Source organism: Pelodiscus sinensis, chromosome 2 (assembly GCF_049634645.1).
Source record: "Pelodiscus sinensis isolate JC-2024 chromosome 2, ASM4963464v1, whole genome shotgun sequence".
NCBI classification, from domain to species: domain Eukaryota; kingdom Metazoa; phylum Chordata; order Testudines; family Trionychidae; genus Pelodiscus; species Pelodiscus sinensis.
In genome coordinates this window covers 112,913,946-112,941,072 of record NC_134712.1, presented here as the reverse complement: position 1 = coordinate 112,941,072, position 27,127 = coordinate 112,913,946, and the positions used below count along the sequence as shown (strand labels likewise).

The 27,127-nt window shown below is 43.6% G+C and overlaps 1 long non-coding RNA gene across 3 annotated transcripts; it reads left to right on the top strand.

Annotated features, from left to right (window-relative positions):
• The first annotated feature begins 2,277 nt into the window (after positions 1-2,277).
• On the top strand, positions 2,278-23,668 carry LOC106733045 (uncharacterized). Of its 3 annotated transcripts, none has more exons than XR_012901663.1 (4): positions 2,278-2,520; positions 11,236-11,371; positions 12,124-12,360; positions 12,458-15,835. It is a non-coding gene; the product is annotated as an uncharacterized LOC106733045 (long non-coding RNA). The 3 variants fall into 3 exon arrangements; XR_012901662.1 differs by lacking the exon at positions 12,458-15,835 and adding an exon at positions 18,708-23,668 and having other exon boundaries at positions 2,279-2,520; XR_001369291.3 differs by having other exon boundaries at positions 2,290-2,520; positions 12,124-15,835.
• Positions 23,669-27,127: the final 3,459 nt, after the last annotated feature.

Here is a 27,127-nt window from a genome sequence, read left to right as displayed (position 1 = left end):
AATAATGACAAATTCAAAATAGCTAATTTGAAATAAATGCTGTGTAGATGCTTATTTCGAAATAGGGGGCCTCCAGCCCTTTCCAGGGTACCCTGGTGGCCACTCTGGGCCAAACCAGGAAAACTCCTCTCCTATCCCCCAACCCCGGAGCCCTTAAAGGAGTAGACTCTGGCCACAGTGCCTGTGCCAGCTCCAGGCCTGCCAGCCCAGAACCAGCATTTGCTGCCCCTGACCCAGTGGCCCCAGCATGAGCCACGCAGCCAGTGCCAGCCAGCTCTCCACCACTCCCCCGGACCAGTCCCCCAGCTCCCAGAAGCCTGCCAGGGGTTGGAGAAGGCGGGTGCCTTCCTGGTCCAGTGCGTAGATCATGGACCTGATTGAGGTTTGGGGGGATGCGTCCAACGTCCATGATCTCCGCACTAGAGAGAGGAATGCGGCCCTTTAAGCACAGATCTCAGTTAGCCTCAGGCAGCAGCTCCACACAGTAAGTCCTGACCTGGTGCCTTTCCGGAACTGGTTCCAGCCAGCCTTAAATGCGATTCACAGTCCACTCAGTGTGGATGTGCTATTTTGAAATGCATTTTGTGGGAGGATGCGTTATTTCAAAATAACTTATTTCGAATTAACTATTTCAAAATAAGATATTTCGAAATAATGCTGTAGTGTAGACATACCCATTTATATTAAGGTCAACTTTACACCATAATTGGGAAGGACCCGATCCTCAGCTTGCGAACTCAATGAGCAATTTACAGCAACAGAGGATTTATCCTTCTGGCAGTGTAAAGCTGAAATAAATTATATTTACATATGTTTTAAGACCCTTTTATACTACAGGAGTGTAAAATGTTCTTGGTATCAATGAGAATCAGGCCCATTTATTTCAATGTCTCATTTGTTAAAAATACGGGTGTGTTCGTTTCAATGTGTAGAAACCATGTTATACACACATTCATATATATATGGACAACTGGATTTGATTTGCTCTTACACAGGTAATAAAAGCCCATGTCTATCATTAAAGACTAAGGCCCCAATCCTGCAAAGATTTAAGCACGGTGCATAACTTTTCAAATATGCATGTGTTAACAAGAACATAAAGCATTTATGAAGTTCAAATTTGAAACAAAATAGGTTTTAAATTATCTAAGAGCAAAATTAATCAGAACATTTTTACTAAAGCATCAATTTTCCTTACTCTGAAATGATATCACTTTACACAAAAATGCCACCTGTGATCAGAGAATAAGCATGTCACATTTCAGTATGGAAGTTTATTTTCAGCTTTAACTATATGATTAAGAAAATGTACAAGGCCTGCAATTAAGTACTAGTGTCCTGTTTCCACAACCTATGTATTAGTGTATAGCTAGCAATATTCTTTGAAGTACCAATATTCCATGGCTTATGTACAAGATAGGTTTTTCCCTATTATTTGTTTTGATTTCCTTTTTAAAGTGAATAATGTGGGGGATGAAATCTAACCATGCCTTAGATGACATAATGCATTTGAACTCCTAAGTGGGCTAATAATATACATGCATAAGGGCATTTCTGTGCAAAGTTCTTAGAAAGGGAAATGTCCTTACTGCAGCCTAGAACACATACTGAGGGTGTTGTGATGTGGCCAACAGTTCACTGGGAATTGGACCCAGAGTACCAAATAAACTTTGGCGAGTAAAACTTTTATTAATGGAACTTCAGTGTGAGGGACTATAGAATCAGAGTTACACAACCAGCACTGTAAGGAACTCAGCATTACTTTCCCAGAGAATGCTCTAATGTGACTGAAAAAGCAGAGGAAAGAGGCAATGGCTGGTGAATCTGAAAGTACAATCATTGAACTTGGAGAAAAGTTAATGGGAAGGGCACTTGCTTAACCCAGATATTGCTTTGACTAAGCTCAGACAGCGAGATGCTTGTGTCCACTGAGGAGAATAAAACAAAAAAGTGGGAAGCAGAGCGGTTTGGAAAGGGGCTTAGTGTGTGTGTGGGGAAGGATTCCTATCGACATTTCCAGTAGGAAAACGACACTGCTGTGCAAAAATAAACAACGACATAGAAACCTGGCGATGAGGAGGCGGGGAGGCAGGGGAGCGCGGTTACTGAGTGTCGCGACCAAGGCCACCCGGGGAGTCGGTGGCAGAGCAGGGACCAGCGCGCCGGCTCTAGCCCTAGCCTCCTCCTAGCGTCTCTCGCTGAGCGGCGCCCGGCTGCAAGCCCCTCTCCCAGTCGGAGCACACGCTGCGGCGAGGGGCTGGGAAAGCCTCCTGCTGCTCCGCCCGGACTCCCCGGGGAGGGGAAGCACGAGCCGCGCTGCCGAGCAGTTCGAGCGACAGCGGCTGCGGGGCCACGCGGCTCAGGCACCAGGCGGGTCTGGCTGCTCCGCGCAGGCTCTGCGGGGCGCCGGGGAGGGGCGAGGACCCAGCCGTGGCGCTGGCGCCGGGGGAGCGGAGGCAGGGACAAGGACGCTGCCGGGAGCGGGAGTCGGTGCAGCGCTGGCCCGTGGGGACTCCCAGGGTGGGTGGACGCCTACGGCTCGGGCGGGGGGAGGTGCACACAGGGCCCCGGAGGGAGAGGACACGTAGCCCATCACAGCGATGGGAGGATGCGTCTGTGGCCCCACGGGGGTGCACATGACCCGCCAGGGGGTGGGAGGAATTGCACACACGGCTCGCGGGGGAGGGGAGTTTGCACACGTGGCCCGTAGAAGTGAGGGAGATTGGCACAGACGCCGATGGGCACCTGGGGGCACTTGCAATACTTTCTTCGTCGAGAAAATGCCTCGCCACGCGCCACAGGAGGGGAGGAGACGGGGGGGGGGGGGGGCTTGTCCCAGACTTTAAAGTCAGATAAGGAAATTATTGCCCGTTATTGTGTAGTAGCAGCCGCTTTGCTTTTCTCCGTTGGCCTGCCCCGGTTCTCTGCCCACAGCAAGTGCAGGAGCTGGGATTGGGGCTGATTACCGTAAACTAGGCTCTTGCAGCAGCAGCGTCTCTGCCCCACACACTGAGCAAGGCCCGAAGGCTGGTAACAGCATGCTCGGGGTCGGGATAAACACGGGCTAGCAGTGTGTCCCGCGAGGGGTGTATGTGTACCTTGCTCTTCTACCCCTGGCGGGGTGCGTTTATATGCCTTGCTGCTGGCTGCAAGAAGTGGGGAGGCATTTTGCAAAGTAAGCAAGCAGGGCCACAGCACTGAGGATTCATTTCCCGGGGGATGCAGGTCCCTCCTCTTAATCCTCTCAATTCCCCTGTACCACAGGTGGGAGGAGATGTTGAAATGTCTGGCTTCCCCAGGGATGAGAGGAGGGCAAGCCTGAGAAAGACAAGGGTGGGTGAGAGAAGGAGCAGCCACATTGAGAGGTGGGGGCAGATGCATACACAGTGTATTTTAGACATGGGGAGACATATAATGAAGGAAGGCAAGAGAAATGCAGCCCCATTACCAATCACGTCAAGAGGGTATGTGGATGATGGGGAAAAGATGGAGTCTCATTAAGAACAGAAGTAGGAAGGTATATCCACCAGAGTGTGGGGCCTAGGCAAAAAGGGGCCAGCACAGCCACATATGGGAGGAAGGCTGAAGAGAAAGAGTGGTCTGTATGCACAAGGAATGAAAGAAGGGGAAGATTATGCCTTTTCTAGGCTCACTTGTGGCAGTGGTTTTTCGCTCGCTCCGGTGCTACAAATAAAAGAAACTTGCAGTACTTCTGTTGCTTGCTAGGAGACAGCAAACTGTCTGGTAGTTGAGGGGGTCGGCATCTTGCTAAATGGAGGTTCCTGCTGCCTTTACTGGCTGCTGCTATGGGAGGAGGAGATGGAGGAGGAAGAGGGAGGGGATGTGAAAGTGGGTCAGGAATGTAACTAGACTCTGCCCCCCCTTGCAGACATAGGCGGCGCTGCCTTAGCGATGGAAAGCAGGCATTTCGCTGTTGATGTTCCCCAGTTATACTGGCTGACGGTTACCAGGGGACCCTGAAGGATGTGTTTCCTTGTGACCCTTTGAGAAGAAAAACTTAGTTGCCTCAGTAACCAAGTTTGGCTTGGATGCAATGATGCAGTAAATATCATAGGTGAACCTTGCTAATGGTGGATGAGGAAACTGAAACTGTAGAGGCAGTTAGAGTGCAAGTATATAAAGAAACATTTGTAAAATGTTCCACCACACCCCAGAATGTGTTAAGGTTTAATGCATGATTTGTATTTGCTGCTCTGTTGAAACCCATGGTATCCATCCTCTGAATATCATAAGCTAATTATAAAATATGTATGGAAATAATCTGCCTTTTGATTGGCTAAGGCTTTAACCCCTGAGATGCTGAGTATTTGATTCTCCCTGTTGTCACTCAGAACATTACAGGAGAGGGCTCCTTGCAAATTTTCTGCTAATTTAAAAAGTTAAGTGTAAAAGAAACCTTTCCAGATTTTTGAAGAATGTAATTCGTGCTGATTGCTTTGGTGTTGGTAGGAAGCTTTAATTCATTTCTAGTGTTCATTGCTAATAAATAGCCCTCAGCTTACCAGACACGCTGCATACAGCTCTGCTGTTTATTTAGAAGTTGAAGACAAAGCCAAAAGAACAACCAACAAATATTCAACATTAGGCCCAATCATGGAGCATTCCTCCCTATTCCTTCCAGCTCATATTGTCTGGTTTCCATCTTTCCCTGTAGTGCAACAGACTTTTATTCACCAGGGCAGGGTTTTGCTTTTCAGAGTAAGGGCTGAGAGGCAGAAAACAGAGAAGGCACATATGACATTAGATCAGTTTCTTGGTTTTATTGCTGATTTCTTTTTAAACATTATGTTTGAAAAAGTCCAGTGTACTACTTGCTCATGGGGCCTGATTCTACTCTCATTGTAAACCAGTTTTATCAGGCCCATTGATTCACTTGGAAATATGCAAGTATTTGAAGATTGAAGCATACCTGGACATAGAAAGATGTGTATATTTTTTAAGGATCAAAAGTGAATGGACTAGAATTTGCAGCTAATCCCATTGCTTCAAATTGGGGCCCCTTTGGATATTGCATCCAATGGGTAATGCTGTAACCCACTTCTCTCTTCTCTGCAAGCTGGTCTAAGTTTCTCAGTTTTTAAACCCAGTCATGCCCTTTGATTCAAGGACACAGATGATGAATCATAATGTTTCACTTTGTGTGTGAGATAAATATGCTTGAACATTTTAGGAAGTCAGTTGCTATTAAAATGAAATTTAAGAATAAAAATAATCACATAAAACAAGTAACCGATAGTAAAATAAAAGAAACTCTAATGCTAATCTTGTTTTCTTTGCAAACTAAGTGCACGTTTAAATGCTCAGTTACATCAGGAATGAATTTAGTCCATTGTCTCTCTAAACAGAAAGACAAATAGAAAAGATGTAGCTAGCCTTTCCCTATAGCTTTAAGATAAATAATTGGTTTTAGTTTTGTATATTTATTTTTGTGGACAAACGCTGGTGAATGTTATTTGGTTTTGTGGAATCTCCCACCAGTCCTTTAGAAGTTCATAACTGTCAGTCTTTCAATGGGACCCATGAGTGTGAGTCTCTGCACCCATGTAGTCTCATTAACTTTGGCGGGTGCCTGCAGAGGTTCACAATCACGAATCCAGATGCCAAGATTCCAGTCTATTGTTTTTCTAGCACTGTGGCAGACCTTCAGCTACTATGGGTGTGTCTAAACTACAGGCTTTTTAAAAAAAACTGACCTTTTTTTGAAAAAACTACCCCTGCATCTAGACTGCTGCCGTGTTCTTTCGAAAGTAAATTGAAAGAATGCGGCAGTTTTTTCGACTGCGGAAAACCTCGTTTTACGAGGAATAACACCTTTTTTTGAAAGTGATCTTTCGAAAAAAGGCGCTATGTAATGCAAACTGCTTTTTCGAAAGAGAGCATCCAGACTGCCTGGGTGCTCTCTTTCGAAAAAGCGGCTTGCTTTTTCGAAAGTACTGGTTGTAATCTAGACGCTCTTTTTCGAAAGCTCATGATACCATCTACATGTTTTGTTAGTCTATAAAGTGCTACCAGGCCATTTGTTGTTTTTTAGTTAATTTAGTTATTGACACACCGAGTCTGAGTTACTGCTACATTAGGACCACTGTGGGTGTGTCTACACTACATCATTATTTTGAGATAATTAGTGTTATTTTGAAATAATAATGCGAATGTCTACACAGCCATTCCATTATTTTGAAATAATTTCCAGATAACGGTCAGCTTATTGTGAAATCTGTAAACCTCATTCTACAAGGAAAAACACCTATTCCAAAATAGCTATTCTGAAGTAAGAAGTGTGTAGAGGCTCCACTGCTGCTATTTCAAAACAGCCCCTCACCGGAGCCATTCTAAGTTATTCCTTCCCAGTGCCTCCTGGGGCTCTAAGTTGAGATAGCACATCTACATTAGGGAAGTCTGCCTCGGACTAATTTTGAGGCTTCCCTGTAGTGTAGATGTGCTATTTTGAAATAAGCTATTCCGAAATAGCTTTTTTCAAAATAGCTGTGCAGTGTAGACGTACCCTGTATGTTTCTCTGGCAGAGCAACAGGGATGTCAAGTTTGTTCAACTAGCCATCAGGGAATCCCTTTATGCTGGGGAAAATACTGTGATGATAGAATCGCCTATTGCCGCACATAATGTCAAACACATGCTGGTGGCGTCTGAGAGGGAGGCGTGGCCAGAGCACTCTCTAGATCTTCTTGTCTGCTTCAGTGACCTCTAAAAGCCCATTACAGCCATGAACAGTCAGTCTACCATGACCTTGAGGCTGCTCTAATCTAGGCTGAGGCATAGGCAGGCCGTGACTAGGGACCTTAGGTAGCGTTGAATTGAGTAATCATGTAACTGCATCAAATTTTAGTGGTTACATGACTATTTGATAGTCCTGGGGGTGGGGCCAGCAGCCTGTGCTTTCCGGCCCCAGTCCCAGGGAACCCCCTGCCACCTCACGCTGCTGCCTCTGTATCAGGTGGGAGCCAGTCCACGAGGGGAGTCAGTTTGGCTCCCACCTGCCACCCCGCGGTGCTGCTCTCTGATACAGAGGCAGCCGTGTGGGATGGCAACAACCCCTGACCATGGTAAGGATGTTAAGGACTAGTCAACTATCCAATAAGCAAATGCTTATTGGATACTTGAGTCGACTAGTCGCTTCTCTTCCCCCCCCCATATCAGATAGAGGCAGCAGGGGGAGGAGAAAAGGTGGGTACTTCAAAGTGGCAGTGCCACACGGAGCCTGGGGTATGGGCTCCGTGTGGTGCTGCTGCTTTGAAACACCACTGCGTCATTTCAAATGGGCAGCGCCGCACAGCTGATCCCAGGCTCCATGTGGCGCTGCCCCTTTGAAATGCCGTGGCAGAACCCGGAGACAGCTGGGGAGTCAGTCCCCAGCTGATCTCAGGCTCCATGCAGTGCAGCCTCTTTGAAATGCTTTGCGGAGCACAAGATCAGCTAGGGATTTCCCAGCTGACCCTGGGCTCCATGCGGCATTTCAGAGTGCTTGTGCATTTCAAAGGGGAAGCGTCCACGTGGAGCCCGCTGGGCCCATGCTGCACGCGGAGTTCCAACTTTGAAATGCACAAGAACCACTTCTGGGTCTCTTGTACATTTCAAAGGAGGAATGCGGAAGTGCCTATCAACTAGTCTAAGAGTCGATGGAAATTCTTTCGACTACTCAACTAGTAAATTAATCGATATTTAACATCCTTAGTCCATGGGGGCAGGACCTGAGCTCTGTGGGAGGCAGCAAGGAGGGGGAAGGAAGCTCCACAGGAACTGATATATGTGGGGAGCCAGCTTGAATGCCAGCTTCAAATGTGCACCAGCTCCTGCCTGACCCCCCCCTCCCCCACTGTCCACGCTGCAGCCTCTCTATCAGAGGCAGCAGCATAAGTGTGGGGTGGGAGATGGTGGCTCCACAGGATCCAGTGCTTAAAAGCCAACTCCCCATGGACATCAGTTCCCCCTCCTTGCTGCCTCTGATTCGAGAAATGACAGCAACTGATACAGAGGCAGCAAGGGAGGTGGGGGTGGGGAATACGTGTAGTTGACAGGATTAACCGATAACCACAGGTTTACTGGTTAATTGTGTAGTTGACTACATGTTGACATCCCTAGGACCAGGGCCAGTAACATCAGGAGGCACAAAGATGTTTTAAAGCATTTCTGCACCAAGCACAGTTTAGCTATATAACAGAGAATTAGGCCCACAGTCTATATGGCAAGGTTGATATTTGACTGTGACATCTCAGAGGAACGTGTGTAATTTTCCCAAGTGGAGCTGGCCTGCCAGCGAGTGGCTGGATAGTGAAGCAGTGGGCCAACTGGGAACATAGAGTGAGTCAGTCATAGCTTCAGCTCTGAGACCTGAATCTGCCTGGGAAAAATCAGGACTGTGGATAATGAGAGTGGTTTTGCTTTCATTGTTTTGGGAGGACGTGTCAGGTAGTGTTAGGCCCTGTCTAACTTTGTACTGAAGCAGTGTGGGAAAGAACAGTTTTAACATGTTCCTGCTAGCTGAGTGCCAACCTGATCTCCCTGGCCACAGGGGACAAAAATGAAAAGTGTTATAAAAACTGCTTTGCCAAACTGTGCTAATAGATTGGTCTGCACGGTTTTGTAAAGTCACTCTTGTTGACATAGTTTCAACACAAATGTAGACAGCCTCTCTTATAAGACCATCATTTACAACTTAGTTCACCCCCCCAAATGGTTTATAACTCAGCTTGTGCTCCCCTGGGAAATTATAATGCACCCTACCAAAGTGCACTGCTTAGTTTCAGTTGGCTGTTGAATAAATAGGGCCGTATTAAGAAAAGTTTACAGGTTTAACCACACCCCATTTTGAAGCTTTATATCCCCAGTGCCTTGTTCTTACCAGACTGAATTGCAGAAACTTCTCTGTAAACAGGATGAAACAATAGCAGCAAAGGTATGATCCTCCACCATGGAGAATAGGGACCTCAAAGCCTATTACCATTTAAATGATGGCATTGTTAAACAGAGTAGTTTCAAGATTAAATCGTTAGCTAGATTAAGAAAACCATGTTATTTGTTGAGTGTCTCACCTTTAGCAACCAAAATACAATAATGTTCCATTTTCTTTTTGACATGCACTTAGTGCAGTTGTAAAGTTGCTTGCATTTGTAGATTCACTCAGAGAGTACTCACAAAACAGGTTTAAAAGCAGAGACTCTAACAGGATGTGACATACCCTCTTTCTACAGAACAGTGGGTGAAACATCCCTGTAGTTTTCTAGAAACTTAAAAAAATGAGTGCTTGAGTTTACTAATTCAACAGCTGGGATTTTTTAAAGTATTGAGTTTGAATTCAACATTAAGATTTTAAGAAAGTTACAGGATTATTCTGCCTTTATCTTATTTATAATTACTTTAGTGAACTTTTTGCTTATCAGTACTGAAATGATGCCTTAAAACCAGTCTGACAACTTTTTCATAACACCATGTGCTAGAGAGCCTTGAGAAAACAGTTTTGAAACAATATCAGTGCAGAACCTGAACACTGAAACTGAACACTTTGAACAAGAAGAATGTTCATAAAACACATTTCCCTGATTTTGTTAGTGTTCAAACAAAAGTCAGGTGTTTAAAAACCCTTCTTCCAGAGAGATGCTTCATAAGATGCTCAAAGGATTTGCATGTAAGAACATGGTGTATTTAAAACCTCTACATGCTATACAATTTTTCAAAACTTAAGACTTTTACAAGTCTTTTTAAAATGGGATCGAAAGCTAAACAGCTCTCCTAGCTCCTCTTACCTTATATTTTAGACAACACTCAAATAAAAGGCTGCGCAATGACTGGACTCTTGGATTTGTAGGGGTTTTTTTTCATTTAATCAGAAACAGTCACTACAGTACAATCCTATTTTCTCTGAATTCCTGTTAACTAACTCACTAAGAGAAATCTGGTTTCATCCCCCAAGGCTATGCTGTTCTCCAAACCCTCCCACCCAAGCCCAGAGAGCAATGAAAAGAATTACAGTCAGATCTACACACTTTAAAAGGACTCTGAGAGTACCCTTCCAAAGCCACCTGGCAATGTTTGCTTTGCAGTTCTGGTTTGGGCGGAGGAGCCTGGACCAGATCTTTTCAAACTGTGCTGGACCCCTTTTATTCCAGACCCCTTTCCTCCCAACTCCCAGATTTCTTTCCATGTTGATGCCCTTCTTGGCCACCTCTGCTTAAGTCACTGGGGGTATGTCTAGACTATATGCCTCTGCCGACAGAGGCATGTAAATTAGACTACCTGACATAGTCAATGAAGCAGGGATTTAAATATCCCCCGCTTCACTAAAATAAAAATGGCCACCATGCTGTGCCGGCTCAGCTGATTGTCGGCACAGCACGGCAGTCAAGACGCGGATTGGTTGACAGAGAACGCCTTTGTCGACCGCTCTCTTATGTCTCGTGAAACGAGGTTTACAGGAGCAGTTGACAAAGGCATTCCCTGTCGACCGATCCGCGTCTTGACTGCCGCACTGTGCCGACAATCAGCTGAGCCAGCACAGTGCGGCGGCCATTTTTATTTTATTGAAGCGGGGGATATTTAAATCCCCGCTTCATTGACTATGTCAGGTAGTCTAATTTACATGCCTCTGTCAGCAGAGGCATGTAGTCTAGACATACTCTGGGAGAAGAGAGTGCCCTGCACTTCCGAAAACCAGATCCTCAATAATAAAATGAAGATCGTTGCTTCTCATCAGGTATAAGGATGTGGGTGCTAATTTAGCTGGAAGCATTGCAAACTTGACCATGAATAAGAGGCCATCAGAAATTTTACTAAGGTGAACTGGCTCAACAGACCCAGTCTTTTTTTCATGCACCTTATTTTCTTGCTTTTTTGTCCTCATCTTTCTTAATTCCCTGCTTCTCCAGCAGATTAAGAATTTAAGAAAATACAAGCTGAGAGAAAACTAATAATTGGTTTCTTTACTATAAAAACACAGGGCCAAACTCTGAAAATTAGTTCCTGATAGGTGCCAACTGGGATGTTTGCAGATGTTCCCAGCAGGAGATGGATGAAAAATCCACACATGAATGGAAAATATTAGAGGGAACAATGGATAGGTCTCTCAATGGCTATTAGTTAAGATGACCAGGGATACAGCCTCATGCTCTGGGTATCCCAAAGCCTCTGACTGCCACACACTGGGACTGGACGAGAGGGGAGAGATGACTTCATAATTGCCTTGTTTTGTTCATTTCCTCTGCAGCATCTGACATCAGCCGTTATTGGACGACAGGATACTGGACTAGACGGACCATTGGTGTGACCATTCTTATGCTCTTAACCACACACGGTCCTTCAAACAAAAACAGACAGACAAACACAAGCTCAGCACACAGCAGGTAACCCCGAAACGCAAACACACACTACACACAGCCACTTACCTCAAGGGTCCTGTATTTGCTCCTCCTTTATCTGGAGAACTCCCTCTCGAAACTCCCTGTTAGCTGCCCCTGTTCGCAAAGCTCCCTGGTCACTGATTCATTGACCTATCAGAATTCTTTGAAGGTTCAATAAAGGTGGACAAGGTGATCCAATGGATACTGTTCTGGGACTTTCAGAAAGCCTTTGACAAAGGCTTTTAAGCAAAGCAAGCAATCATTGGTTAAGAGGGAAGATCCTCTCATGAGTCAACAACTAGTTAAAAGGTAAAAAAAGAATAGGAATAAATGGGCAGTTGTGAAGATCAAAAGTATATCTGGGTTCAAAAAATAATTAGATAAGTTCAAGGAGAATAGGTCCAGTATTGCCGGTAAGCTGTGCGCTTGTGTGTCTGCTTAGGAGAGATTCTTATGTCGCCCAGCTGATTAGGAGGGTGCCCACAATTAGATGTTTTGTGTTTCTATTGGTGATGCACATTCCTACATGCCTTGGTGCACATAAAACTATTTCACACATGAATGAAAAATCCACACTTGGATGGAAAATATTAGAGGGAACATTGGATAGGTGTATCAATGGCTATTAGTCAAGATGACCCAGATGCAGCCTCATGCTCTGGGTTTCCCAAAGCCTCTGACTGCCAGACACTGGGACTGGACGAGAGGGGAGAGATCACTTCATACTTGCCCTGTTCTGTTCATTCCCTCTGCAGCATCTGACATCAGCTGTTATTGGACAACAGGATACCGGACTAGATGGACCAATCGTGTGACCAGGCTTATGCTCTTAACCACGTACTGTTGTAAGAAGACAACACTTGCCTTTTTGTGTGTTGGCTCTCTCTAGCCTCCAGTGGGGCTCTATGGATGAGATGTTACTAACATAGTGCACCTACATCATTCAGAGTGGAGATTTCCATAGTGGGATTCTAGAACAAAAAACAGACCCCGTAAGTTTTAAGTTAATAATCTATAGACTTTTCTGTTATTCAGCAGCTATCAGCTAACATTTTGCTAATGTAGGATTTCTTTTTAAACCATTTGTAGGTCACCTTTACAACTCATGAATGTGTGTTGTCTGGTATGTTTTCTATCCAGTCTTTTTAACATTGTGTGCAAGTTGACTTCTGCTCACCATACCAAAAAAGAGGATTCCTGTCATACGTTGCTGATTCCATCCTCTTCTTTTTGCATAAAGGCAAGAGCAAAAAGCCTGTTTCACAGATCATTTCATTATCCCCATCTCCAAATCTCTATTGTGAGCTAATCAAGTTCTGTCTCCTGTGAAATATAATTGAAAAAAAATCAAATATATATTTTTTAATTATATTTTTAAAAGTTTATCTATGTATCCTTTAAACTTGCAGCATTCTTCTTTTATGGGTTGCTCAAGCCATCTCATCAGATTGCTTATATCTTTAAAAGCCTACTTTTTACATCCTGGCTTAAGCACATTGGCCTCTATAACCCTTCCCCACCATTTAGGCTTAACTGGGAAGAATTTAACGTGTTTTCTTTGTAATTGTTTCTCAAATATTTCCCTCTTCTCTGCAGCAGATTTCACAAACTATCTAGTATTCTAAACAAAATTCCTTATGGTGTTACCACATTTAATCAAAGTCAGCCTTCCTGGAGTTAGACAGAGAGTAGGTAATTTTAGTATTAACGTTTGTCATTATACAGTCTAAGATAGCAGTAATCAAATCTCTCACTTCAGGGCATCAGCTAATGGCTTTTGGGGTCTGGAAGGATTTTTCCTTCCCTTATTTACCAGTGATTGTGCAATTGGCCATATGTATTTAAGACTTTAATTTTAAAGTTTTGATTACTGTAGTTGAGCATTTAGCTCTCATTTAATTGTATAAATAAATGACTTGATTTTCAGGAATACTTGGCACCCACTGAATACAAGTATTGAACACCTCTGTAAATCAGGCCACGTTTTAGGTGTTTAACAAATAGGGAGTTATGCACCTACCTACACTGGAAAATTTTGGCCTCCTTTTTTTCTTTTCTATCATCCCCTAAAGCATTAGAGATATTATCTACTACTAGAAGTACAGAGTCATCTAACTTGATGGACCACTTATTCATACCTGTATGACAAATCCCATATGTGCTTTCTCCAATAAATTATGCCATTTGATTAGTTTGATTAAGACCCATGGTTTTTTAAACTCTACATTGTCTGTCATTCACCTTACTTATACTTGGTTTATTTCCTAGCATTCCAGAAAAGTCAGTGTTGTAACCTTTTACATTTGAAGAGAAAATTATCAATTCACAATTAATGACATTTATTGTTGCATTATATCAAGCTGTACTGATCAACAAAGATGTGTGGGACTACTTAATTTTGTGAAGTTCTGTCAGACGGAACTGTCCTGAGATAACCAGGATGGTTGACAACCCTAAATCTTTTGGACATCATAGATATACATGCAAAGATAGTTTTGTAAAGATAGATGTTACTGTGTCCTCACTGTTAGTAGCTGAATAATAATATTCTCCAAGGATCAGAAGTTCTAGTCTGAAATAATAATGATGAAGAACAAGAATTTTAAAAATGGACAAGATGCTACACATCTCCAAGTTTATAGGAAAAAAGGCTTGATATAATATTCTAGTTTGAAAAATCATATATGACTATGTTATTAAAGATCTTGGCCCCAATTTACCACTGAGTCCAAACTATGCTTGAATACTGTGCAGAGAAGAGACCATAAGGAGCCAGCTGACGGTTCCCTAATTCAGACCCAATTGTAGCCGTTACCTTTAGTTAATGTTTGTGTATTAAATTCCCCATCATTTCCCAGCTCTGGACGTATTTTAGAAAGTAGGTATCTAGAAAGTAGGTAACTCCAGTTCAGCATGTGCATGTTACAGCTACTATGCCATTGAAGCTGTGCCGTCAGAGTATAGGCACATCACATATTAATGGAAGTTTTTCCATTGCTGTAGTGATGGTTAAGAGAAGAATCAATCTACTCACCACCTAAACCATAACCTGCACCAAGGATTAGGCTGACCTCTACATTTTTCACAGTCCTGAGCGGCATAGCTAGGTTGATCTCATTTATAAGTATAGGCCAAGCTCTTACTGCCTATGCTTTTGTCATTTGTGTACAAGTAATTTTGCTTTTCTCCTTTTATTTCACCTTCTTACCTCTTGCTGTCATCACTAGCCTAAAAATTGGCCAAGTAATTGTGCTTAATGGTAGTCACAGAGTCACATTGCTTGCTCAGATGCATTGAAATATTTCATATCTTTCCTAACCTGGTTCCTAACTAGGTTACCAACAGGATAACAGCCGGCTGCACACACTGCAGCTGGTCCCCTTTCGAACTGTGCCAAAGAGTCATATGTACACACTTGTGCTTCACACTCTCCATTTCCCCACCCTTGTGTCCCGCCCAGATACTAAGGGGTGGAACCTCCTACCACCAGTAGAGGGTGGGGAGCTCCAGTAGGCCAATCCCTGTTCTACCTTGGTTCCATGGCCCGCTGGGGACATCATCTAGAGAATCCTCCACAGCGCTATGAGCACAGGCGTGTACTTGGTGCGGTTCACCCCTGTCCCCGACATTTGCCCCTTCTGTGGCAAGAGGGAGACCCTGGCGCACATTTACCTTGAGTGCGCCAGGTTACAGTCTCTCTTTCGGCTTCTCCAGAACCTCCTGTTGGGGTTCTGGCTGCACTTCTCCCCTCACCTGTTAATTTATGCACACCCCATCTGTGGCCTCACAGAGTCGTGGGCCCTCCTGGTCAACCTCCTCCTGGCTATGGCCAAGATGGCAATTTATAAAACCAGGGAGCAGAGGTTGCCTGAGGGAGGAGCCTGTGACTGTGTGGCCTATTTCTGCTCCTGCATCCATTCACACATCCAGGCAGAATTCCACTGGACGGCGTCCGCTGGCTCTCTCAAGATCTTTGAGGGGCAGTGAGCACTCTCCAGGGTTCTTTGCTCGGTGTCCCCATCCGGTTCTCTTGTTTTAGCCCTTTGACCCTCACAACCATCCCTGTTGTCTTTTTCTTTTTCTTTGACCCCCAGAATCACTTGGTGTCCAGGTCTGTTTGGATCCTGGCTTGCGGAGTGTCCTTTAGATATGGGCGGGTTAATGCCCACCCACCTCCCGGACCCCAATAGGACCAACAGGCTAACACAAAATCCTGCCTACCTCATAGTTACCGGAAATATACTCTTAGGCTACGTCTACACTGGCCCCTTCTTCGGAATAGCCATGCTAATTTAGAACTCTGGAATAGGGAAATGCGCGGGGGATTTAAATATCCCCCGCGGGATTTAAATAAACATGGCCGCCGCTTTTTTTCCGGCTTGGGGAAAAGCCGGAAAAGAGCGTCCAGACTGGCGTGATCCTCCGGAATAAAGCCCTATTCCGGAGGATCTCTTATTCCTACTTTCAAGTAGGATCACGCCAGTCTGGATGCTCTTTTCCGGCTTTTCCCCAAGCCGGAAAAAAAGCGGCGGCCATGTTTATTTAAATCCCGCGGGGGATATTTAAATCCCCCGCACATTTCCCTATTCCAGAGTTCTAAATTAGCATGGCTATTCCGAAGAAGGGGCCAGTGTAGACACAGCCTTATTGTGTTAAGTTTGAATCAGTAATTTTTTCATAATAATTTCAGACTAATGACAGCAGTATTAGTCAAGCTATGGTAGTGCAAGTATGAACCGTGTAAACTCCCTCTGTATAATTATTTCAGTTATTCACAGTTTATACCATTTCTAGATCCAGCCCCAAGACTTCCCTAAACAAAGAGTGCAAATCAGGGTGAATTGTGTCAAAATGGGTAGTGAATCTGTGGATTGGTTTATTTTGTAAATAGACTTTTTACTGAAGCAAGCTATGTTTTGAAAACAGTAAGTTGGAGTTTACATGACTCTTTTGAGGTAAATCCACTGCAATTCCAGAAAAAGCCACAACTTTTATTTCATATCACTTAAGCAAACTATACCCTACCTAAAACTGAATTACATATTTCTATGATGTATGGCATCACCAGAATAAATACCATAACAAGACTAAATGTGAAAAGAAAAGTAAAAGAATAGGCAGGGGAATAATAAGCTACATTGCATCTCTTTGTTAGTTTTAGGTGCTGCTTGCTCTGCACTTTCATGCTGTATTCAGTGTTTCTGTTTTCTAGGTTTGGAGGATGTAAGCATCCTTCAATAGGAGGTGTTTTTTAATATGTGCATAACTCTCCAATAGGGACTAGGATGAATTCACCAAATTCATTTTCATTTGTGTTCTACCTCACACTTTGCATACAGTCCAGAGGTAAAAATGCTTACCCATAGTGTCATCAAGTTGATTAACAATCCCCTTCTCCTCCCCCATTGTTCCAGATTGCCACCTCTCTATCATTTCCTTCAGAGTATATAATTATAATAGGCATAATTCTCAGTGACTCTTTCGTTTTATTTATAATGACTCCAGAAGACTACACTGATAACTGTGGAGACAACTGTGTCACTAAAAGAGATTCTAAGGTTAATCTTCAATCATGCATGACAGATAAATGACACACAGTAACACAATTAGTATCACTAGGCAAGATCTCAAGGGTCCACTCTTTGTTGAGAAAGGGGGAAAATGACAATCAAAATGACCAACATAAACCGAGTATGTTTGTCAACAAAATTTTTGTGAAAAACTTTCTCCAGTAACTTGTCATCTAATTCAAAATCAGCTGTTTGAGATGATTTCACAAATTAGTGGAGTTACAAAGGTTTATTTACCAGATCATAAAAGATCCAAAAGATTTTTTTTAAAGTGTGAGATTTTCAGATTTTTTTAAAGATATTAATCTTGAATTATTTTATCCTTAAATCTTTAAGCAACAGTGAGATCTATAAGAGTGTGAATCAGTCTCCAAAGGTATGTCTACACAGCAGAGTTATTTTGAAATAACAGCCCTTATTTCGAAATAACTTTCCTAGCATCTACACAGCCAAACTGCTATTTCGAAATGAAATTGAAATAGCAGAACACTTATGTCGAATTTGGTGAACCTCATTCTACAAGGAATAATGCCAAATTCGAAATAAGTGCTGTATAGATGCTTATTTCGAAATAGGGGGCCTCCAGCCCTTCCCAGGGTGCCCTGGTGGCTACTCTGGGCACAGCCAGGAAAACTTCCTCTCCTCTCCCCCAAACCCGGAGCCCTTAAAGGGGTAGAGTCTGGCCACAGTGCCTGTGCCACCTCCAGTTGCTGCCCCTGACCCAGTGGCCCCACCATGAGCCAGGCAGCCAGTGCCAGCCAGCCCTCCACTCCCAGGCCCAATCCCCCAGCTCCCAGGAGCCTGCCAGGGGCCAGAGAAGGCAGGTGCCTTCCTGGTCTAGTGCAGAGATCGTGGACCTCATTAAGGTTTGGGGGGACACCTCCAATGTCCACGATCTCCACAGTAAATGGAGGAATGCGGCCGTTTACAGGCGGGTGGCTGCCAGCCTGGCCACCAAAGGCCACATGCAAACCCAGGAGCAGGTGCGCATGAAAATAAAGGAGTTGCAGCAGACCTATGCCAGAGCCACAGGAGACAGCTCCCAAACAGGGGCAGACACCTGCCCCTATTTTGATGCCCTGGACCGCATCCTGGAGGGCAGGACGGTCCATGCCACCCTGGGGGGTCATCGGTCCTGGAGCAGAGGGCCCTGACCAGGGCATGGAGGAGGAGCACCAGAAGCCCAGAGGGAGTGTGCCATGCAGCCAGGACCCCCCACGCCATCCCAGCAGACCCGTCACCAGTGTCATCTAGGGAGGCAACAACATGTGAGTGCCATCACTGTCCCCTTATTGGGGGGGCGGGGAGGGAGACCAGGGACCGCATGCGTGGGCCTTGCTGACCACAGATCACGCAGCAACCTGTGCATGTGTTAGCACTTGCCATGCTACCCTGGGCATGGGGCCCCAGTTGGCTGCCACACAGGGGCCTTGGCCTGTTAGTCACATGTGTGTGTGAAGAGACATGTCATGCTCCTGACCCCGGGGTGGGACACAGCAGGACGCCCTCCCTCCACAAGGCCACTCTACACAGAGGCAGGTGACATCTCCCCCTCACCTCACCCACATTATACACAGCACGGGGGCATGGGTGCAGTCTCGGGGCAGCTCCCACTCCCGGGGATAGCAGGACATTCTGATCATGGCCTTTGTGCAAGCACATCGGCTCTGATAGTGCAGGGAATGGTCATCTTCACCTTGCAGAGGGGGGCTGGGCTTCACCCACTGTGTCCCCAGGGAGAACTGACCACTTCTCTTGTTTCCCCATAGCCGCACCAGCTGCACGTGCAGGGCACACCACCCCTCCTGGGACATTCCCCCCCACCCGAGGGCTCCGCAGGACCACCTGTGCAGTGCAGGGGTACCGACAGCAGCACCTGGGGGCACTGCGAGCCCTGCACCGCACCCTCCAGAACTGGATGCAAGAAGACCTGGAGCTCAGGCGGGAGCAGCTTGCCCAGGACCGTGCCATCTGCCAACACCTGCAGACCCTGGTACAGAGCTTGCTGTCTCCTGCTGCTCCAGCGCCTGCTGCCTCCCCAGCTACCGCTGCTCCTCCCACTCCTTCTCCCCCTTCCGCTTCTCCCTCCACACCCTCCATCCCCTCCCCACTCTCCATCCCCTCCCCATCTCCCGGGGGGCGCCGAGGCCCCTGCACCCGTGGTCCTGAGAGATAATTGGCCCGGTGAGACTCCCGCCAGTGAGCCCTGAGCTTCCCCTCCCCCTTCTTCCCCTTGCTTCCCCCTTCCAGCTCCCTCCTCCCAGGTTTCCCCCTCCCCTCTTCCACTCTCTCTCCTCCCTTCTCTCGCCTCCTTTCCCCAGTCTCACCAGAGTTTCATTCCCCCCCCCCCTCCAGTTTTGTTAAATAAAGACAGTTTGTGTTTATGAAAAAAAACATGTATTTTATTATACATCAACTAAGGTGGGTTATGGGGGGTAAGTGGAAGGATGTGAGGGAGGAATCAGGCACAAGCCCCCAGTGGGGCAGACCAGGGAGACTGTTAGTGCTCCTTAGAGTGGCAGCTCTCCCCCAGGGCCTCCTGGATACTGACAGCCCCCTGATGGACCTCCCGGATGGCAGCCTGCAGCAAGTGCAGCCAGGCTCACAGCAACATGTCCAAGAGAAGCACCAGAGCACCCAGGGATAGCTCTGGCTCCATGCCACAGAGTGCTGTGATGTCCCAAGTGAGGGCAACCAGAGCACGCAGGGACACAAATGCTTTGCTGTCCCTCATCGAGGTAGACAAGCAAGCAGGGAAACCTGAGAACCAGCTGTGCAGGGGATGGCCTTTAAGCACAGCCCTCAGTTAGCCTCAGGCAGCAGCCACACAAGGTAAGTCCTGACCTGGTGCCCTGCCAGAAATGGTTCTAGCCAGCCTTAAATGCGATTCACAGTCCACTCTGTGTGGATGCGCTATTTCGCAAATGCTATTTCGAAATGCATTTTGTGTGTAGATGCGTTATTTTGCAATAACTTATTTCGAAATAACGCTGTAGTATAGACATACCCCAAGGGAGTGACTGAAGCTCCATAATCGAGACCATTTAAAACTTAACTGAACAAAGCACTGGAGAAGTTAGGGATTGCAATAATAAAGAAACACTGAGTTTGGGACAGAAGTTTTTAGCTTGCCTTATTTAAAATGGACACATTTAGTTATGGAACCAAACTGCTCATGGAAGCCATATTCAACAGTTTTATTATTAGTTCTAGCCCCACTCAAATAAAATAAAGTTGTCCACACAACTGCAAGGAACAATATTGCTGCTGCCTCAGAGGACAAATAAAATTATACCACCTTTTTTTGTCTCTCTAATCATATATATCTAAGCACCTGGTGATTCATTAGCTGGATGTTTCTGCTTAAAGTCATGTTCCAGTTCACTTCAGTTATACTGGATCAGGCCTTAAATGACTAGAAGTGAAATAGTTAATATCAACATGTAAACTGTCTTTGCTAGGTTTCAAAATCAATACCACACTTAGGAAAATAGGGTCAGGCTAAACACACAGCTAGGCTACGTCTACACTGGCCCCTTTTCCGAAAGGGGCATGCTAATTTTACAGGTCGTAATAGGGAAATCCGCGGGGGATTTAAATATCCCCTGCGGCATTTAAATAAAAATGTCCGCCGCTTTTTTCCGGCTTTTAGAAAAGCCGGAAAAGAGCGTCTACACTGGCCCCGATCCTCCGGAAAAAAGCCCTTTTCCGGAGGATCTCTTATTCCTTCTTCGAAGGGACATTTCCAGGTTCACTTTTTATGAGTAAGGATATTAACTATTAAAACTGTAATAATCCTGTTTTAAGACACTATTGTTGGTTGTAAGGTTATATTTCTATACCCAGGTCTGCCATTGATTTGCTGAGTTACCTTGGGCAAGTCACATTGAGGCTAAGTGCCTCCGATTCCCTGCCTGTAAAATGTGGATAATGATACTTTCTTTGAAAAGAGCTTTGAGTCTTGAAAAGTTCTAGATAAGATCTAAATGTTATAATTTAAATGGTTTGTATGACTCTGTTGTTCTGTTGCTGAAATTAATAAAGTTTAATTTAAATTTTTTTAACAAAATATTTATTTAACTTTTCACCAGGTATGCTGTCTGATTACTTTTTCCATTGTTCCCATCTTGGACAATGAACACATGCTAGTCAGTTCTACTTTTGCTTTTAGTCAATGTAATTTACACTAGAATACTGCAGCTATACAAAAAACAGAGTGTATGTTTATTTGTTTTGGAGTTTTAAAAAAAGACTTGGTTGAAATGTAAAGGAAATTCTAGGAAGCATTTAAATTTATAGAAATTCTAGGAAGTCTTTAAATTTATAAAAGCTTTTTTCTACAAACCCCAATGGCTGGATTCTCTGAGTCTTTGAGTTCGCTTTGCGCTATACATCTATATCATCTGACCTAGAGTTGTTAAATTCCGTTTAATCAGTTAACCATTTAACCATTATGCTTGACCAGTTAACTATTTAAACAGGGGCAGGCGGGACATTGTGACAGGGCTGGAGCGGCCCCTTCCTCCTCCACCACAGGTTGGGGCTGCTCTGGTCCGGCCAGAGGCTGCACCGGCTGGGCTGGAGCTCCCCTTCCTATGGTACGTCAGGCCGGGCCCACCCTTGACAGGGGCTGCTCCAGATGGGCTAGAGTGCCCCAGCCCATGACGTATTAAGAGGGCTGCTCCAGCTGGGCTGGTGGCCCCTGCCTGTGGCGTTCTGCCTCCTGCCCATGACAGGCCCCATCAGGCTGGGGCAGCCCTCTGCCTGCGGCGGGTGGGGGAGCGGCTCCATCCTGCCAGTTAACTGTAATAGGATAACCATTCACATCCCTAATCTGACCCCTGCATGTTGACGGAGTGGTGGGAAAGAGAACCTCGCCCCAGTGCTCCAAGTCCTCTGCTGGCATCAACTCTACTAGCAGAAGCTCAAGTAGGGCCCCACCTGCTCTAACTTCCACTGAACCCTAAGGCCAGGTGGCGAAGGATCATTGGCTCTCTGTGGCTGCCCCATCCACTACATAAGAATGCAGCTTGAAGGTACTGTATTGTAAAGTCAGGGCCAATAATTTAGACCATACTTGACTTGCCACTTTCCATGTATTATAGTAAAATAGTTCAAGCTGGTGTGAGGAATGATTTATTAAGAAGTGATATGACTCATAATGGTATGTAAAGGTGAAAAATACTAATATTTATGTGGTGATTTCCATGTTCTATGGCCTAAGTAGAGAATACTGATAATATCTAATCAGAATAAAATTTCTGAGTTACTAGATAACCCTTATCTTTTCTCAGAGCAAATGCTCACTTCAATCTCTTTGCTTCAAGACATCATAGCATCATTTAACTGTGGCCTTTATACAGTTACATATCCTGTTTTTCTGCTCTTGCTGAATAACTTGGATCAGTGTCTCTGATATTTAAACTGAGGGTGGGGCAAAGTTGTCTTTCCACTAAGATGGGAACAATTGATTCTCATATCAACAACATATCCCTGATGCTTTTAATCAATTTAATAATGCAAGAAAGCCTGTAATACACTTATAAAATAGTTGGTTTATATGTCAGTGGTATAGTTCATTGTTTATAACATTTGTTTGTAGAACCGTGGATGTGTGTGGTCCATTATATACTGTGGGTAAAACAGGACTGGGGAACCTTTCTTTTGATCAGGGCCACTGACCCAGCAAAAAAATCCCAAACCCTCACCTCTCTCACACTCAGCTCAGAGCATCCAGGCTCCACTCACACTCCAGCCCTGTTGGGGGGATGTGTATGTGTGTGTGTGTGCATGCTTAGGCTCAACCTTTCAGCACAGAGACTTGCCGCAGGCCGGATCAAAGTAAGCCATGGACAGAATCCGGCCTGAGCTGTAGGTTCCCTCCCATCTGCGTCTGAAGATTTTCCAGTCTGTGTTGATATGATTTTAGAAAGTAGACATTAATTGTGAGCACTTTTGGGAAAACAAACATTTCAAAATGAATGGTAGTCAGAGAAGGAGGACAAACTTATAGGAGATGGGAGCTAAAGACAGAATTAAAGGAGTGTATGTATTCTTAAGATATCTCTAGTAATACTTTTGGAGAGACAATAATCTCTCCATGAGCTTGACTAGTTTTTTTATACATCAGAAATGATAGGTACTATCTCTTCATCACAACTCAACCATTTCCCTGATAGTCCCCATGTGTTATCCAAAATCAGATAAGTTTTCATTTTGTGAGGTGGTGCTTTTTTGTTGTTGGGTTGGGTTTGTTTGTTTGTAAACCATGAGGTAAAATAAGAAAGCTTGAAAAGTAAATTATTTTAATTTTTCACACTTTTTGACAACTCAGAATCAGGCTTTTAATCTCTTGCTTTTATAAAATCAAGCACTTTGGGCTATTTCTGGAAATGTGACTGTTAGTTTTCTGGAGTTATTAGATAAGGTTTGTGTAAACTGTGGAGTTAGTATGCTTTGGCCTATGCAGGTATTACACCTGCATATGGAAATGATAGAAAACAGATGTTGGGTTTTGTTGGCTTATGAACTTTTTCAGAAAATATGTTCCTTCTACTACTTTTTTGTAAAAAATTCTAAACTAGGAATTTTTGACTCACTGTATTTGCATAGGGCTGCTATAGACATTAAAACCCTCTCAATTTTCCTATGACAGCATTATAATAGCTGCATGCTCCAAACTAGGGATGTTAAATATTGGTTAATTGAATAGTCGATTAACCTCATGAATTCTTATTGGTTAATCGACTATTCTATAGTCCCCTGTCAGGGCAGCCCCTGTCTGGGGGGGGGGGGGGGGCAGAAGGGAGGCTCAGCTCCAGGACCTGGCAGGAGCTGGAACTGAGCTGGGCTGCTTGCCTGCCTGGCTCCTAGTACACTTTAAATGCAGAGCCACAGCTGGGGTAGGTCCAGAACCCAGTGCAAGCTGGGACTGAGCTGGGTTGCTGGCCAGCCTGCTAAAAAATTTACTGGCAAGAGGTGGGGGGAAATGCATGTAGTCTTAACCGATAAGCTTTTGCTTATCGGTTAATCGACTATACTATTACATCCTTAGTCCAAACCCCTATCTGATCCACCATTCAGTACTAGATTTCTGAGTTTGCTAAATTAGATACTATTGTTTGGTTATAAATATATTATTCTGTTTTGTCTATGTCCACAAGAAACCTTCCATCTTTTAGGATTGGTAGCAGTGTCAACAGTGTCTATAAAATTGAATAAAATGGTTCATAGTTTTTGTAGAGCTGGTACAAGTTTCCATAAGTGACTGTCTTAGAAGTATTGGTCTCAGATGAGCTATACAGAGGTTATATTGTCAGCACCAATAAGATTTTCACAAAAGGGTTTGCGTTGCTGTAAATAAACCAGTTTAACTAAACTCGTATAAATGTGTGTATAAACTCTTCTACTACAAATATTTGGCCTCACCTGCGTGCAATTTTTAAATGTATTTCAATAAACTGATTTAAATCAGTGCAGTCCTTAGTGTGGTTGCAATTATATATGTATAAAATTTATATTGGTAGAGAGCATATTTTGGTAAGTATATAGAAATGAATTATACATGTGTAAGATACCTTTATACCAGCATATCTTCATCCAAATTAAGGAATTAAACCATTTCAATTATATTTAGTTTATAAATTGACACAGCTAAATTAGTGCAATGCCTAGCCCAGAAAGACTGTGTGAAGATGAACCCTTTGAGCCAAGGACCATCTATAAATGTACAGTGATTGACACTCGGGTTAACTGTGCAGTGAAGACATCCTCAATGGAATCTCAATCCTGGTAATTGGTGTCCACTTCAATTTGTAGACTGTAGAGCATGAAACAATAGCTCTAAAATGTGTGAACTCTTTCCATTCATCTCAATGGAGTGATAACTCAGATGCCAAATTGTGATTATTTACATGTCTACAGTTAACTATTTAACTGTTAATCAAAGCACATCTAACAAGAGATATATGGTACTTGTTACTGTTTCCAATAATCAAACCAAGTGGAGATGAGTAGGACATCTGATCTCCCCTAAAGTAGAACCCAGCCAAGCAGATCATGTAATGCAGCGTTTTGAACAGCCCACTGTTCATGTCATCTCATTTTGGCATCTCAGTTAGGTGGAGCTTGTTTTTATGGGCTGAGCTTGGAAAAATACCATTTTCTTATCACAGACGTGTTCTACCATAACTAAACAATTAATGTGATGGTGGGGCTAATCATGCAAATCTTAAATAGTTCAGGGCACTGTGGTTTTTTCCATGATTTCCAGTATTGGTTTTGATAAAATATGAACCCTCCTTTAGAATTCTCATACATTACAATTTTGGTTTTTTAGCATACACTAATATATTTGTAAGAGTTTATGAATTTCAATTACTGATTTGCAGGCACTTTTAACCTGGCTTTAAGAAAGTCTGAAATAACAATAATGCTTACCATGTATATACTGTTATATTTTCATGACATTGCACAACATGTAACTGATTAAAATATCAGTTGTGTACAGAAACCACTGTCCCAACTGTAACATATAAAGATTTCATTGTCATCTTGGGATTCTGATTACATGACTGGGTTTCATTTTTGTACATTTATGAGGCTACCAGAACTTTTTCATAGAATTTCTCTGGTTTTATTTTAAAGTCTGGGGAAAGGATTCATTATTCCTTATGTAAAATATACTTAATTTTGTTGAAGCACATATAATAGACTCCTTTACACTCACTTTTGAGTCACGCGTTTAAAAAACTTCTCAAGAGAGAATGACACAATAAAAAGCTTTATATATTACTGGTATCTTACAAGTGATGGGCTCTTGTCAACAGATTTAATTACTGACTTCATAAATATACACACATGAATTTTGGCTTACCTATCCTACTGAAATGTTTTCTTTGTGAAGATATGACACCAACTTTAATAAAATGATGCGAGCAGTTTGTCTTTAGTCTGACTCTTGAATTCTAAAAACCTTAGATATCCCTTTTGAAATATTGCTTGTCCTATGAACAATTTCTAACAAAAGTGATATTTGCTCTTTTAATTAAAATGATACTTCAAAGACATCATTTTACTAGTTTTAGTTTAAGAAATGTAATAAATAACCACTTCCTGAAAGAGTGAACTGGTTCCTCATCTACTCCTTGTGGCACACTCCAGAAATATTCTTAATTTTTTTCTTTTTTTGTGGACTGCCTTTTTTCAGTTAAGATTTCAGTTTAAGAGTTGTCACATGTTTTTATTTATTTATTCATATGATTAGTCCCATAACTGCCTGCTTTTCCTGGGTTTTCAGCGAAATTCATAAAACTTGTTTAGAATTACCCTTCTACATCACCCTTTAATCTGCTAAAATCTCTGTTACACTTTCGTTTTTAAAACAATGAAAATGGCCATATAATGCCAAGTACAGTGAGAGCACTTCTCAATGTTTGATGGGCTTGTTTTTAAGTGATGCAAATTTCTGAATCTTACCTTTGGTCAAACATGTCCTCTGTTTTGTGGTTGCTTTTCTCATTGTTGCTCTTGAATTTATTTTGTTAGAGAGTATGACTGATTCTAGTAAGAAACAAGGTGTTCAAAGTTTATAATAAACTTTGCACTAGATAAAATTTTGGTATATGTGATGATGAGTTCTGAGTTATTTCACCTTACTTAGGTAGAGGAAATATAGTATATCCCACTTTTTATTTGAAAAAAAAAATCAGAAATAGGATGTACATTAATTTTTAATAGAGTAATGATAGGCCAGGCCAGTTTAGTTGCTCAAATGAACAGCCTGAAGTACTGACTGTCAAACTCTCTCTAAAAAAATGTGTTTTCAAACAGCTACAAGCAGGAAAAAAAAACCCCACTACTGTGCTGTTTACAAGAAAAGAAGTTGATTCACCTCTCACCTAGTTTCTTTTTTTTTTTAATACTGATGTCTACTGTATCCATATGTGAAAACTTTACAAAGCTTCAAACTGTCTGGAGGATGCAAGTCAGCTGCATGCAGCCTTGGGCACATCGTGCCTATGCTTGGAAGCGTACTAATGCTTGGAATGCTGCACCATCAGCAGCAGGCTTAAGGGCAACATGGGCTTCCTTTCCCAGTGATTAGACGGCCGGGCTGAATGCGTGGCACCTGGCTGACAAAGGATTAAGCAGCTAGACACACACGCACAGAGCCCTTCAGTGAAGATAC